This window comes from Mirounga angustirostris, unplaced genomic scaffold (genome assembly GCF_029215605.1).
Source record: "Mirounga angustirostris isolate CCGP_5_RB_7025 unplaced genomic scaffold, mMirAng1.0.hap1 SCAF_12, whole genome shotgun sequence".
Taxonomy (NCBI): Eukaryota; Metazoa; Chordata; class Mammalia; order Carnivora; family Phocidae; genus Mirounga; species Mirounga angustirostris.
Genome location: NW_026991720.1, coordinates 106729563 through 106743538, shown reverse-complemented (window position 1 = coordinate 106743538; position 13976 = coordinate 106729563). Strand labels below are relative to the sequence as shown.

The window sequence follows — 13976 nt, the reverse complement described above, 5'->3', positions numbered from 1 at the left end:
CGCAAACCTCCTAAGGCAGTCCACCTTGGCACCACTCGGATCCAGGAGCGTCACAGGGGTCACCACTGGAAGAACATCTCTAGGATTCTGCCTGCTTCCTTTTGTGGAAATTTACAAGAGGAAGGTTGACCCGATCTTGAGGCCACAGCGGTCAGGGCCCCGCCGACTAGAGACCCTCCAGCTCCGACACGCAGTCCCCCTCCGGAGGCAAAAGCAGCTCCGGGGTGAATTCCAGAGCAGAGCCACCTCCACACCAGTTCTCCCACCCGATCCGGCACCACTGGCAGAGTGAGAGGCAGCCCGAGAACGAGAGCCAGGTCTCGAGGCAGCTCAGCGCTGCTGGGGGAGGCCGGTTTCCTCTGACAAGGCACAGGGACGGGCTGTGCTGGGGCGGCCTCCTTCTCCCCAGGGTTGATCCGGAGCCCTGTCAATACATGTCACTGCACCCCGGGCGCAGGGCTGTGCCCGCACGGGGCTGTGTCTGATCTGGGGGCAGCAGTGGGGCTGGGCAGGAGGACGGTGAGGACGGCCGGGCAGGGCTCCGCTCACTGTCTTCGCAGAGCCCCATGGAAGAAATTGGGGACAAGCTGGTCAACAGGAGCCTCCCTCAACGGCTCCCCGGCGTGGGGCACGTGCACCAGGCAGTCGGTAAGGGCTGGTGCGGGCTCAGGGGGAGTGTGGGGACGAGGACGCTCAAGGACCAGGCTCGGGGAGGGCCGGGAGTGTCTCCTGCCCCGACGCCATCCGGGACACTGACGACCCGGGGTGCCACGACGGCTGTGCCCCTTACATGGCCATGACCTCAACCCAAGGGGTCTGGGCTGCTCCCTTCACAGACACACACAAACAGACACACACGCCAAACACACACACACACCGAGTCCTTCAAACACACACACACACACACACCTGGTCCTTCACACACAGACACACACACCCGGTCCAGCCCCAGCCTTGGCCAGGTACAAAATCACCCTTCACATACGTGGAAGATGATCCGAACCAATTTGGATATTCTGTGGCACTTCAGGACACGGACAGAAATAGTTTTGCAATTTCTGTGTTGTGAATTGTCCCTCCTTTACCACAGATCAGCCCCACCGTGAACCTGAGTGGGACCTGCCGCTGGGGGCGAGCCAGAGGCAGTGGGCGGTCCGTGCTGACAGCCTGAGGAAGCTGGTGGAGCCGGGCCAGGCCCTCTCCTGTGGCCCCTCTCCCAGAGCACCTCCCAGAGGAAAGCCTCCCCAGCCCTTCCCACACCTGCTACTCGCCAAGGTGAGCAGGGCCCCCCGTCCTGCCCGGAGGCTCCCCCTCACCTCCGGGCTGTGTGTCTCGGGCCTGGCACGTCCCCTCTCCGAACCTCAGGTGTCTCCTGGGGACCCTGCATGCCACGAGGCCAGGCCCCACACACGGGGTTGCAGTCGGGCCTGTTGGGACCGCTCCCCGACCCTGTGGCCGGCCCACGGGGAAGGTGGCCTGGGGCTGAGGCGGTTCCTCTCTACCGTGAAGGAGTTCTCTGCCCCAAGCCTCGGTGTCCTGTGTCCCGGGCAAAGCCGCATTCCTGGCTGTGAGGAGGTTTCAGATTCCATCTGGGGTTCCCATCCTGGGTGGAGCCAGAGCAGGGATCCCTGGGGGCTGGCAGAGGGGCCCCAGAGGCACTCAGACATCTGAAAGGTGCTGGCTGGGCTTCATCGACTCCACACATGGACAGGAAGCCCCTTCTAGACATTTTCCATAATTCAGGGAACAGGGCAGACAAATGTCCCTGCCCCGCGGGCCTCTTTCTAGGTGGGGGTCCGCCACTAAGCCTAGACGACAAAGCAGAGATGGGCACACGATGTTGCGTGGGACGCCCTGCCGGCCTCCTCTACATACGGATCCCTCTGCTCTCATTGTCCGAAGGATGACGGGCCCTAGGACGAAGAAGAGCCCTTGTCTCAGAGGTGGTGAGGGAACGCGGGGGACCGGTCAGGTGCGGAGCCATGGGTCTCGTGCACATCTGCCGCAGGGCTGGGTCATGGTCCAGGAGCTGTGGGCAGGTCGTCTGTGCACACCTGGCCATGACACACCTGGCTGGCCCTCTCGGTGGGGAGGCCTGCGTGCACCTGTCCCCCACCTACCCCTGGAGGAGCAGCCACGTTCAAGCCTTTCCATGTCCGACCCTCAGGGACAGTTGGGAACCTGGGTCAAGAGAGGCAGGGACTGGCCCAGGACAAATGAGGGGTGCAGAGTCCAAGGAGCTGCTCTCCAGTCCCAACCCTCCCATGAGGTTTGCTTTGGGGGTGAGAGCCCCTCAGATCCTCAGGAATAGCTACCCACACCGTCCCATGTGGGGACATGACCTTGCCATCCCCAGGCACGTAGAGGCACATGCACCTGCACACCCACCCCCACACCCACACACACACACCACTCTGACTGCCCAGCTGGGGGTCAGAAGGGGAGGAAACCCTGGGAGCGAGGTGGGTGACAGGGGGGAAAGAAGAAACAGGTTGCAGACAGCTGGGCCATGGGGCAGGGCATCAGGACTCCTGGCAAGGACCCAGATCCATAGCATGGGGAGGGGAGACAGGCCAGGCTGAGGGTCAGGGGTCCCCAAGAGGCCCAGGGCGGTTGCCAGGGCACTGGGAGAGGACACGGTCTGGGTTCCGGTGTCCATCACCAGCCTGGGCACTTGGAAGCAGGAAGAGATCCCCACCCCCAAGTCCAGAGGGGCTCCAGCACAAAGGCCTCAGCTTACTCTTCTGTCACTTGGGCTGTAGAGATGCAGTGTCCCTAGGGTCCCACAGGCTTGTGGGAGAGCCTGTTGGCCTTGGATCTCCATTCCCGACCCCCTGTGCCCCCAGTCCTGGGAAAATGCTTTGTACTCCCTCGAGGTCCTTTGGAGCAGAGGACAGACTGGGAGCTTGGGGGGCTGAGGACCTGGGTACGCAGAACGTGGCAGAGCACTGACCACTAGTCTGGGGACCAAGGCCAAGACCCTCCTTGTTGCAGCCTCCGGGTCTCCATTTGGAAGAGGTTCCAGATTCACTGCTCTGGTCCGGGTGACAAGGCCTTAGGAAGGAACGGAGCACCGGGACAGAAGAGGGAAACACGGACAAGGGAGGCTTCTGAGGTTTCTCACATCACCCCTGGAGTCCACAGATCCTGCTCCTGTGAGAGACACAGAGACAGAGACAGAAACAGAGAAGGAGACAGAGAATGAACACACGACAGTGGGAACCAGAAGAAGTCACAGACTTTCCTCCATCAGCTTGGAAATGACATCCCAGCATTTGGCCACATTCTCTTCCTGAGAGTGCGGTCACACAGGCCATCCACCCCGGAGGGGAGGGGATTCCACAGGGATGTGTGAGCAGGATGCGGGAATGCCCGGGAACCACTGTGGGGACTGCCCAGCACATGGGCGCAGACAAGGCCCCGGGGCCTGAACCTAAACCTAATGGGAGCCCCTGGAAGTGTGCGTCACCGGGGGACAAGGTCGGAATCCGTTCATTGCAACCTTCCCACAGGGGCTGGGAACAGGCAAGAAGGGGGTGGCTTTGCCCAGACCCCAGAGCAGACCCTGGCCCCTCTGAGCTGTGCTCCATGTCCCGCCCAGCCCCTGGCTCCTCCTTGCATTGCCCAGTGTGCCCCAGCCTCCTGCGATAGCAGTTCCGGAATGAATGTAGAGGTCCTACCCCTGATGGCGTCCCTAGGAGTAGAAGCCAGAACACCCCACTGTGCAGATGGGGAGCCTGGGGAGGCCCTGAGAGGCACAGGGTCTGTCCAGGGTCACAGCCCTGGGCACGCAGGGGAGCCCAGTCTGAAGCCAGCTCGGTGTCCTCACAGCGGGGACACCGGCTGCACCCAGGCCTTGGGAAGGCTGTGGGGGGGCTGTGAGGAAGTCACTGTATGGATGGGGCATGGGGGGAGGGGGAGCATTGAGCAGCCGGGGTAGGGGGCCCTCGGGCGGGGATCTTGTGTGAGGAGGAAGTTGGGTAAGGGGACCCCAGGCAGTGGTGACCTCACTTCCCTGACAACAGAGTCCAACAGAATTTGGAACCCCGGTAACCAGGCACCCACATTCCAGAGACAGCCCCCTGCCCAGCTCATTTCTTTGGAGACCCTCCAACAAAAAGCATGTTCGGGTGCTGCTTCCCCAAATCTGGACGCTGCAGGCTGAAGAAAGAGCGCCCTGCAAACGCTGTCCCCCGCTGGGGATGTCGAATCAGGGCTCCCCACAGCCTCTGGCCATTTGGCCAGAAGGACAGAAAGGTGACACCAGGAGGCCCAGAGCCTGCCACCCAGCCCCACACGCTCTGATCTGCCTGTGGAGCCCCAGGCCCCCCTCCGTGTGTGTGTGTGTCTGTGAGTGTCTGTGAGTGTGAGTGTGCGTGCGTGTGTGTCTGTGGGTGTGCGTGCGTGTGTGTGTGTGTAAAGAGGGTTCATGCAGGGTGGGGCCACCCTGAGCAGGAGCAGGCTGATGAGGGGTCAGATTCCCAGTGGGCAGGTCATGTTCAAGGTCAAGGCTGGCTTGGTGGGATGGGGTGTGCGGGCGCTGCCCCTTCTACCCAGGGTTTATCCCGATCGCCCTGCAGGGATGGGTCACTGCATCCCGGGTGCAGGGCTGTGCACTCACAGGTCTGTGTCTGATCTGGGAGCAGCAGGGGGACTGGGCAGGAGGACAGTGAGGATGGCCGGGCAGGGCTGTGATGCCTCCAGCCGGCTACCCGTCCCTGTCTTTGCAGAAGGCCACGGATGACCTCCCGAGGCGGCTGGCGGACATGCCCTCCTCCCTGACGGAGGGGTTGACCCCACAGGCATCCCCAAAAACAAGTGCTGGGGATTGCCGGGCAAGACCTCCAACACCACCCACACCACTGTCCCAGGTGGTTGGTCACCGGACAGTGGTCCAGGAGCCGGAGCCCACGGAGACCGAGCCCGAGGGTGAGAAGGCTGGGGCTGGGTGTTTGTGGTGTGTGGGGATGGGTCGGTGCTGGCCCCACAGGGACGAGCCCCCAGAGGCTGGTGTGGGGTCTGGAGCAACGACTGGGCGCAGAGCATCCAGCGGGTGGACTGCAGTCGGGGAGACACCCCAGGGAGGGCTCCTTCCTGGCTGCGGCTTCTCTGGGAGGCCCTGGGCTGGGTTCTGTCTCCGCAAAGGCCCACAGAGAGCGGGCTCGGGGTGAGCTTTTCTCCTCTCACAGCTGCCCCACCACCTGAGGAGCTCGAGCCCGTTCCAACTCCATCGGCAGCTCTGGACGGAGTGGTGGTGCCTGCAGCGACCTCAGGAGGAGACCAGGAGCCGGCAGGTGACCCGGCACCCACCCACGGAGAGCCTGACGTGGACCAGGAAGAACTGGCACCTGCCCCTGACCCAGCTCCTACTACTGTTCCTGCCCCTGACCCAGCTCCTGCCCTGGATCCTGCCCCTGACCCAGCTCCTGCCCTGGATCCTGCACCTGCCACTGCTGCAACCCAGCTCCTGATCCTCCTCCTACCCCTTCCCCTGCCCCTGCCAGAGCCACTGCCCCTTCCCCTGCCTGAGCTCCGGTTCCTGCTCCTTCTCCTGCTCCTCTCCCTGCCCCTGCCAGACTCCGCTGCCCCTTCCCCTGACCCTTCCTGAGCTCCTGTTCTTGTCCCTGACCCTGCTCCTGCTCATAACCCTACCCCTGCCAGACCTGCTGCCCCTTCCCCTGCCCCTGCCTGAGCTCCTGTTCCTGCTCCTTTTCCTGCTCCTGCTTCTGCCCCTTCCCCTGCCAGACCTGCTGCCCCTGACCCTGCCCCTGCCGGAGCTCCTGTTCCTGCTCCTTACCCAGGTCCTGCCCTAGATCCTGCACCTGCCACGACTGCTGATCCTATCCCTCCCCTTGCCCCTGCCCCTGGCCCTGCTCTTACACCTGGCCCTACCCCTGGCCCTGCTCTTACACCTGGCCCTGCCCCTGGCCCTGCCCCTATCCCAACCCCTGCCCCTACTCCTGCTCCCGCAGGGCTCCCAGAGCCACATCCAGAGCCCACAGCCCTGCGGGGAGAGCTCCTTGTACAATTACCCTTAGGTCCATCGCCGGACCCCGACGCCCCGCCAGATTGTTTCATCCCCTCCCCCTATGTTCTTTCTCTCTGGTTCATATTGTTCTAGTTCATATTGTTCATTTTCATGTTCTCTATACTGTTTATTATTTGTTTTAAATAAAATTACTTGTTTTCAACTGAACATGTGATGAGCATAAGTACATTCCCAACGCTGTGCCACCACACCCCAGAAGATTGCTTTGGAATATCTCATGTCTCAAAGGAGTCCCCGAACCAGAAGCCCCCCTGCCCATTTCGCCCCCAGCCCAGACCCTGGAAACACCTAAGCTGCTTTCTCTCCCTATTCTTTTACTTGTTCTGGATGTTTCTGTACATGGAATCATGCAATAGGAGCCTTTGTGTCTGCCCACTTATTTTCAAAGGGGACTCGTTTTCTTCTGTTTATTTGTCATAAAATTTCCCTTATTCAATATTGAAATCCCCGATTGATTACAGATCAGATGTAATCAGAGAGGCCACTTTAGGAATTATGGGCACAGGGGCGCCTGGGTGGCTCAGTCGTTAAGCATCTGCCTTCGGCTCAGGTCATGATCTCAGGGTCCTGGGATCGAGCCCCGCATTGGGCTCCCTGCTCCATGGGAACCCTGCTTCTCCTTCTCCCACTCCCCCTGCTCGTGATCTCTCTCCCTCTCACTCTCTCTCGCAAATAAATAAAATCTTTTTTAAAAAAAGGAATTACAGGCACAATCTCGGGGCAGAGACCCCTGTACCTGCTGGGACACCACAGCCTGACCCCAGACAGGAAACGGCTGGTTACTCCTGTGGCCGACACAGAAACCAGGGAAACGCAGAAAGCTGGAAGACACAGCACAAAGCAAGGCCAGAGAAAGGTTTCACCTGACTCTGGTACAAACCACGCTCCAAGTCACTGGGTTCCACAGGGATGGAGACCAAACACATTCCAGTCCAAGGGGGAGGATAGGCACGCAGGGAATATGTGTCAGAGATGTGGAGCTCCCGGGGAAGGATTCCGGCAAAGGAAACCCTATGGAGGCAGCGCTCATCACCCTCAGACTGGCAGGGGTCTGGTCTGGGGAGAACGTGAGGAAGTGGAGGTCCAATGCAGGTCCCCTGGAGGAAAGGGTGACGGGCACCCCTGTCTGGGAGAACAGTGAGCATCACCCATCCCAGGCTGCAGGTGCACCCATCACCTGGCATGCTCGGCCTCGGACTCACCTCCGGAAACTCTGGCTCGGTTTTTCACAGATCTGCTTTGAGGAGTGTTCATCACAGCGGTGGTGGAGAGAGCAGGGAATGGAACAACGCTAATGCCCAAGGAGATGGATGGGATCCATGGTCCCAGTCCTCATGATAGAATGCCCTGTAGCCACTGTCACATTGTCATTCGGGGCACAGGATCCGGGAAGCCCCTCCTGAGACCCCTCCTGCCACCCTGTTCCTGGGAACATTGAGAATTGTTTGAGGAGGAGGTGGAGAGGATCCAGGATGACACCGGGTCCAAGGAGAAGGAAGGTCAGCACTGGGAGGACAGATGGACGTGCCCTGAGCCACCATCCAGGACCCAGGCTGTGATGCCCTCGGACCTCACCCCAAATAATGGCTCCTGAGGTACAGATCCAGCTTCTGTGGTTTCACTCCCTCCCTCCCTACGTCATTTATTCACTCATTCATCCCCCCCTCTCTCTCCTTCCCCTCCACTCCTCCCTTCCCTCCCCCACTCCCTCCCTCCCTGCCTCTCTGCCTCCCTCCCATCCTCCCTGCCTCCCTCCCTCCCCTCTACCCCTCCCATCCTCCCTTTCCTCCTGCCTTTCTCCCCTCCCCCTCCCCATCCTGCCTCCCTCCCATCCTCCCTTCCCTTCTCCCTCTCTCCCCTCCTTCTCTCCCATCGTCCCTCCCTCTCTCTTTCCCTCACTCCCATCCTCCCTCATTCAGCACAGGATCTGGGGTCCCTGCTGGGTACTGAGCACTGGGGCTTCATCAGTGAGCACCCCCCAACCCACATGGTCACGTCCACTGTGGGAGGTGATGGGGGGCAGTCCTCATGGCTAGCTCTGGCGATGAGCACTAGGAATCTGCTCCTGGAAACAGGCCAGTCGCACAAAGAAAAGAATGGAGAGACCCGTGTTTAGCACCTCCTCTAGAAAAATCTCGTCCTGAAAAGTGATGAAAAGTAAGTATGTCCTAGACTTCATGCCATGTGAGTTCTAATGGCAGGTGCGCACTGATTCCTAGAACCAACAAAGAGTAAATCATCCAGTGTCAACTGGGGAGTTGTGACACAATTTTTCTGACCAAATGACAGCATTTCAGCCAACATCTCCAGGGCCTCCGAGTTTCCCCAAGGGTCTCTGTGATCCTTTGATCCTTCCATCGACCTCCTTGGGAAGCTCTGTCCTGTCCTCTTCCTTGTCTCCTCCCTCTTCTGAGACCCTTCCGTGGCTTCCCCCTCCCCCACTTGCCAGGGCTGCCCTCACCAGGATTCCCCATGCCCCTTGGCTGGGCGCCCGCATCCCACACTGAGCCCCATGAGCCCAGCGCCTTCTGCAAGGCCTGTGCGCTCCCTCTGGGGTCACTTGGCATCTCCCCTTACAGCGACCTGCATCGTCCTGTGCTGAGTCTCCTCTGAGCAGTCTGTGAGGCCGGCCTGTGCCCGTGTCACCGGAACAGAAGCGAGAGTCCAGAACGTCCAGACGACCCGCTCCCAGTCCCAGCGTGTGGAGCCTGGGCCAAGGATGGTCCACGAGCAGAGGAGGACTCGGACCCAGGGAGCCTGAGGGAGGATGTGGCACATTGAGCCCATAGGACGAGAGTGAGCAATGTGGGGGCCTGGTGCTCAGACTTGCTGGGAGACCACATTGCACTGACTCTGTCCACAGGCCTGGAGGTTTTCAGGGTATCCACCCTCCCATGCTGCAGGCTGGCAGTGACTGGCAGGGGAGGAGGCACCTGGTACAGGATACACCCTCAGGCAGAGAGGAGGGGGCAGGCGCTCCCCCAGCAGCTGGAGGAACTCGGGATAGCCACTTTCCCAGGCTGCAGCCTGGCAGTGGCTGGCAGGAGAGGAGGCACCTGGTGTGAGAGAGAGCCCTCAGGCAGAGAGGAGGGGGCAGGCGCTCCCCGAGCAGCTGAAGGAACTCGGGGTAGCCACCCTCCCACCCTCCCAGGCTGCAGGCTGGCAGTGACTGGCAGGGGAGGAGGCACACCTCGTGCAGGAGAGAGCCCTCAGGCAGAGAGGAGGGGGCAGGCTCTCCCCCAGCAGCAGGTGCACTGGGTCGGGCTGAGGGGGCATCATTGGACAGCAGTGCCTGCAGCTGGGGTCTCCACACAGAACCCCTCCTCAGCCTCAGCACAAGCTTGTCCGGATGACCTTTGTCCCCCAAACACAAAGTCTGACCCAGGACCCCCCTCAAGCCCTGACTCCCAATCCTTTCTACTCAACTCAAGTGACAAGAAATGGCCAATAGTTTAGGTGGTGTTGGGTGCACAGGGACATTTGCTTTTCTGGCCCATGCTGTAACGTTGCTGGCATTTTAAAGATCTCAGGGCTTTGATTCAAAAACGGCAGGATGCCGGGGACCCCAGACAGCTTCCTGGAAACCTGCCTCTGGGCCTTGCAGCCCTCCCATCCCACCAGCGCTCAGAATCCCACCAGCTGCTCAGAATCCCTCCAAGCCACAGACCCACAGTCTTGAGTCCTCAGATGGCCCAGGCGACGTGCCTTCAAAAAGTGATCCCGGTGGGGCTGCAGGACACAGTGCGGATTCCAGCAAATCCCCCTCCCAGAAAGTGAGGGTACCACTGGACAAACTGTCCAAAACCAGCCAGGTCAGGGTTCCAGGAAGACACCATAGGCACAGGAGTAACTGAGGAGCATCTGAAGGCCAGGTAGGGACAGTGAGAACCTCTGGTGTTTTTGCCTAGGGGCAGCTCCGGTCCCCCTAAACCCTCAGTGGAATGGCTTTACTGGGGCATTGGGGGAGAACCATGCCTGGAGGACCCGTGGCTCCACTGTCCAAGGTCGCCGACTTGATCAGTGCACAGGTGGGGAAAACCGGCCACACCCCGAAGAATTTCTAGAAACAGTAGCCATCTCAGTGGTAGCTGACCTGGGAGGTCAACCTTTCAGCTGCCTGAGGTGAGATCGAGGCACAGACCAGCACACTAGCCAGAAATGGAAGAAGGAGAACCAGTTCTTCATTTCATAGTTTCTAAGTCACCAGTTTGTTCCTACGGTTAGTATATTTTGCATCCTGGGAAATCTCTGCCTGTCTAAGGTCTTGAAACTGTTCTCCTCATGTTCTGTGCTGGAGAGGTTCTTGCAAAATCTCTGGTTTATAGGTAAAAATCATCTGGAATTGACTTTGGTTGGCACACCCATGCTGGGAAAAGGATGAAGCTTCCCCAAAATACTAAAAAAAGAACTCCCGTATGATCCCACTATCAGGTAGACCTTTTCAGGAAATAAAGTCAGTTTCTCGAAGTAAGATCTGCATTCTCCCACCCAATCTCCCTGAGGAGGGGCGGCCACCCTTAGCGACCCTCCCCTTGAGGCAGGTGCCTCCCTGGACAAGGGGCTACCCCAGGGCTGGAAGGTCTCCACAGCAGCACATCCAATGTCCTGGATACTAGGAGACAGAGTACAGCACCAGGCCAGTGAGGGTCAGGACACACTACCCCGAATATGGCACCTTGGCAAAATAAATACAGAAGCTAAAAGAACTTTTGCATAGAGCAAAGCAAGAAGGTCTCTCTGACCCCCAGCCATCAGCCCTTTTTCCCTTAAGCAGGTCAGAAGACTGCCATGTGGAACTTTCTCGCCCCGGACCACAGAGATGACGTGCTTATCACCAGAGTCAAGGAATTTAGGACCACGGGGTCTATACACACACACCTGGTTAAACTAACCCTTATCTTCCTAGTTACTTCTTTACCGTTTACGAGCCCTAGTCCAAACCCCTGCGTCTGTCAATTCTTCACACACTTACTGCTTCTTTGTCTAAAAGGTAGAAGAGCTGTCTGCTCCAGTCACCTCTGCTGGTCTTCATGGTCTTGTGAGGCTCCCACCAAAGCAACCAATACATTTTGCTTGCTTTTCTCCTGTTCATCTGTCTTTGTCAATTTCCAGACTCAGCCGGGGACCTTAACAGGGTTGAGGAAATCTTTTTCCTCTCTTGCAGCTCTGTGGGGCAGGGGGTGGGGAGTCAGGAAAACCCATCCCATGTTCCTGGCTTTGGTTAAAACCGACCTCTGCTGGGAAGCAGCATAGGACTGTGCACGGCTGGGGGAGCCAGAGAGAGGCACGTGGAATATGTAGGAGCTACCTGACCCCCAGCCGGGGGACTTGGCCCCAGTGACAAGTCCAGGCTGTGATTATGAATATTATAATGGAAGCATCCTGAACATCAGACCTTCCCCACTCCAGGCTTCATGATTGCTGCTCGTTGTAGTTGCTACTGTTGGCTTAGTGACTTTTCTGAACTCACTTTGTCAAGTCTGTATTCTTTGCTGTGTGTGGCCACTGAATCCCTGTGCTGTTAACTCAGTGGTCAGCCAGTGGCTGGGCAGAGAGGTCACCCCTGTTTCTGAGCTATGGGCTACAGACTGGAAGTCCCCACAACCTCCTCTTCAGGTTTGAATAATCTGCTCCAGTGGCTCATGGAACTCAGAGAAACATGTTACTTACTAGATGACCAGTTCATTAAAAGGACAGAACTCAGAGCCAGGCAGCTGGAATCGATGAGCAGGGCAAGGTGTGTAGAAGAAGCTCGGGGCTCCCCCACTCTCTGAGTTAAAGAGGCCTTTGCCCACCTCCACTCTGACCTTCGTCTGTACTTCCTAACTGATGACGTCCTTCCTTCGGGCTCATCTGTTAACTCAAGTGACAGACCTGGTGGGCACCAAAATGACTCCTCAAGTAATAACGACTGCTGATGTCCTGGTGATTCTTGGGCACAGCCATGAATCTCAGCTTCTTCATGATGGGGTGCAGCCCAGCAGCTGTGGATCCCACAGGTCCTCCAGGGGCAGCCCAGCAGCTGTGGGTCCCACAGGTCCTCTCGGGGACAGCCCAGCAGCTGAGGGTCCCACGGGTCCTCTGGGGACAGCACCTTAATGGGCTTATGGTCCAGCAAGTACCTGTTCAGGTGGCTCTCATTGTGCCACACAGCCTCAATCCCAGTGGCCAGGTTGACCCCCATTGCCTGGTGACAGGCCAAGGTCAGTTGGTCCTCTACCACCGACCCCGCAAAAAAGGTCCTCATGTAGTAAAAGTCGCCCTTGTCCCTGGGGATGTGTGCCTGGGACTGTGGCCAATGCTTGTAGCTGAAGTCCTTGCGGGCTGCCTGGTAGAAACCGGGGTGCAGGGTGCCGAAGAGGGGGGCCAGAATCTCCATACTCACGTGGTCGCAGAACTTCATGTCCACCTCTGTGCATACCAGGTAGTCCACCTCACGGAGGAAGTGTGGAATTATTCTTAGAAAATATATTGTAAGCCCTCAGGAGTGATTGTGGAAGCAGCTGAAAGGTCAACAGCGTTCCTGTTCTCAGACTATTGAACGCAAGGGCCCAGTAGGAGCAGGATCCCATGATCCCCAGGGGCAGGGCACAGGTTAGGAGCTAGGAAAGAATGTAACCCTCAGGTCCCCTTTCTGCACCTGGTGCTTGCTAGCACAAATATCCTGCTTTTCCCTTATCCCATGACTGCCTCCCTGAGTGCCTGCCCCTAGGGGATGGTGCAGGACTGCTTTACCACTTCAGGATACTTGCCATCCCTTTGTCCTCCTCTCCCACGCTTTGAGGCAACTGCCCTTGCTTTTCTGATAAAAAAATGAAATAAAAGCAGAGGCAGCCCTGCATGGTCACTCAGCTGCTGGGCTGCCCCCCATCATGAAGAAGCTGAGATTCATGGCTGCCCAAGAATCACACATGTTTCTCTGAATTCCATGAGCCACTGGAGCAGATTATCCAAACCTGAAGAGGAGGTTGTGGGGACTTCCAACTCATGGCAGGTGGGGACAGAACCTTCAGGGGGTCAGCCAGGGGAGGGGACCTGCAGGGTTTGCCCGGGAGCTCAGCACAGGGGGAGTGTTCCTGGCCCCAACATGCTGACTGTGGGGCTGCATGGGTCACAGGGTCACCTACCCTAACCCTAACCCGTTCTTGCAACTTTCTTCTACATTTGAAATTACACCAAAATAAAAGGTTTAAGACGTCACGTGCATCGTCATGTGCGTGATCTGACCCCAGCGCCCTCAGCAGCTCAGCGTTAAGAGAACGAGAGGCCTCCCTTCCTGTCCCTGGAAGAAGACACCTGGAATCACGCGAAGGAGGGAAAGCAGGCCTGGGGAAGAGGAGAGCGGCACGTTTTTACCGCACATCCTCTGGTGCCGCGTGACTGTCTTACGTGTGCGTGAGCAAATCAATCAGGAAAATGAAAACGCAGAAACTCGCGGGAAGGAACCCTTCTGCACCCACAAGGGGAGCAGCATCCTCAGGGACGCGGCCTATCCTTCAGCTCCATGCTCGCTCCGCCTCCGCCCGCCTCCCTGCTGGGCAGCCCAGCCGTGTGCCTCACGCGCCACCTGCTGGCGGAGCGGGGCACTGCTGCCGAGGCGCGCCAGCCCTCCGTGCCACCCTGGCACCCACCCTCCACCATGCGTGATCTCGTGACCGCGGCCACATCCCACCTTCCGGAGAGCCCCCGCAGCCAGCAAGATGCCCGATGCAGCGTGGCACTCCGCAAAGATGAGACGTACCGAGGAAAGGACGCGGCTTCGAGGGGAAGCCCAGCAAATGGACTTGGAGGCGAGCACCCGCCTCAGAGCCTGGTGGCAGAGCGGCCCCGCGGCCATGGTGACCCCTGAGAACCACACTGCTGACTGTACGGCCCCCTGCTGGCCCGCCCACCCCAGCCCCGCCTGGGCTCCCGGGGTGTTCACGGC

At 58.8% G+C, this 13976-nt stretch overlaps 1 protein-coding gene across 6 annotated transcripts in view; it reads right to left on the bottom strand.

Annotated features, from left to right (window-relative positions):
• LOC135362140 (alpha-mannosidase 2-like) overlaps positions 1–1618 on the bottom strand; it is a 141028-nt gene extending 139410 nt beyond the window's left edge. The window contains exon 1 of one of the 6 annotated variants that reach the window (XM_064575577.1): positions 1317–1618. The gene's annotated coding sequence lies outside the window, so the exon portion shown is untranslated. The remainder of the gene's footprint in view (positions 1–1316) is intronic. The other 5 variants (XM_064575578.1, XM_064575576.1, XM_064575575.1 and 2 more) reach the window with 5 other exon arrangements.
• Between the last annotated feature and the right edge of the window lie 12358 nt (positions 1619–13976).